This window comes from Octopus bimaculoides, chromosome 20, assembly GCF_001194135.2.
Source record: "Octopus bimaculoides isolate UCB-OBI-ISO-001 chromosome 20, ASM119413v2, whole genome shotgun sequence".
Taxonomy (NCBI): domain Eukaryota; kingdom Metazoa; phylum Mollusca; class Cephalopoda; order Octopoda; family Octopodidae; genus Octopus; species Octopus bimaculoides.
The window spans coordinates 41,433,896-41,434,305 of NC_069000.1; the positions used below are offsets into that span (position 1 = coordinate 41,433,896).

At 31.2% G+C, this 410-nt stretch overlaps 1 protein-coding gene across 2 annotated transcripts in view; it reads right to left on the reverse strand.

The window, feature by feature from the left end:
* The window catches only part of LOC106877462 (uncharacterized), a 42,958-nt gene that overhangs the window by 24,052 nt on the left and 18,496 nt on the right, over window positions 1-410 (reverse strand). The gene's annotated exons all lie outside the window — the stretch shown is intronic.

Here is a 410-nt window from a genome sequence, read left to right on the forward strand (position 1 = left end):
ACGCAATATCATTTTATTTCCACATTTTAGTATGATGAACTGATCCTTATACAATATTTTTCTAGAATTATTCTATTAACATAATTCTCACATTTTCTGGCGTCTATTTTCTCTCGGTTGGAATATTTTTCTTCCGGCTAGTAGGACAGATTATTTTAACGATTTACATAACACTAATAAAATATTATAAAGAAGAATTTAAAATTTCTATATTACTTTCTGATAGCATATCATGTCTTGTAATTGGACAACACGAATTTTCATAAGAAAGCGAATTCCGCTATACAGCCTTCAATATTTACTGCACACAACACAGCTTAGTTCTCGACCATTTATATACGGTGGACATGGCAATGACCCACAAATACCCTGGACGAAATATAATAAAGCTCCATTTTCGTTTCTGTAAC